The following is a 961-nucleotide window of genomic DNA, read 5'->3' as shown; positions in this document are numbered from 1 at the left end:
AAAAGTAACACTGGCGGGAGAGGCGAGTTGGATATTGTCTAGCTTATTATTAATAGCATTCATCTGCGCAGCCAATAGGGATATAGAATCATCTCATACTTGTCTCCCTTGTTAGCTAGTCCTTGAGGGTTGCCATATTGAGAGTTATGGATAGCCATCTCCTCGATTAAGTCATGTGCAGCATTAATTTTCTAGCTTCATGAATCTCTCGTTTGCTGCAGAGTCAAGAATAAGTCTCGAGTTGTTCCCCAAACCATTGTAAAATCCTTGAACTAGGAACCATTTTTGTAGACCATGATGGGGACATTATCTCTTGAGGTCCTTGAATCTTTCCCAAGCCTCATGTAAAGATTCATCGTTACCCTGGGTGAAATTTTTGATCTGACTACGCAAACTAGCAGTCTTCTCTGAAGGGTAGTACAACCTGTAGAAAGCTAAGTCAAGGTATTCCAGTCTACGATCCCAAGAGTGGTGCGATTAATCCTACTATACCACATCTTTGCCTTGTCTCGAAGTGAAAATGGGAAAAGAATCTCCTTAATTTGATCTTTTGTTACTCCATGATGCTTAATAGTAGAACAATATTGGCAGAAACCCTGATAATGTAGATTAGGGTACCACTACAACAAAACATCACTTGTGCCACGAATTATGCCACGGGAAATAAAAATTCGTGGCATAATTGCATATAGCCACGGGAAAAATAAATAGTAAGACAGAATCTAAAGAAGAAGAAAAATTTATGCCATGGGTAAATAATTTTCTGTGGCAAATATCAAAGTTATGCCACGGGTAGATATTTTCTTGTGGCAAACTTTAAACTTCAGCTAATTATATTCATTGAGCTAATTATATTTTGGAAATCTTATTTTATTTGAGATGTGGAATTTGAATTATATTATCGTGTTTGTAATATTTTTTTTTTGAATAGTTGTAATATATTTATTTATTTAATTAGATG

At 35.8% G+C, this 961-nt stretch overlaps 1 pseudogene; it reads left to right on the top strand.

Moving 5' to 3' along the window:
• Positions 1 to 289: 289 nt before the first annotated feature.
• Positions 290 to 389, top strand: LOC125495303 (small nucleolar RNA R71; annotated as a pseudogene).
• The last annotated feature ends 572 nt before the right edge of the window (positions 390 to 961 follow it).

The sequence above is a fragment of the Beta vulgaris genome, chromosome 2 (genome assembly GCF_026745355.1).
Source record: "Beta vulgaris subsp. vulgaris cultivar EL10 chromosome 2, EL10.2, whole genome shotgun sequence".
In the NCBI taxonomy this organism is placed as follows: Eukaryota; Viridiplantae; Streptophyta; class Magnoliopsida; order Caryophyllales; family Amaranthaceae; genus Beta; species Beta vulgaris.
This window is presented reverse-complemented; position numbering and strand designations above follow the sequence as displayed.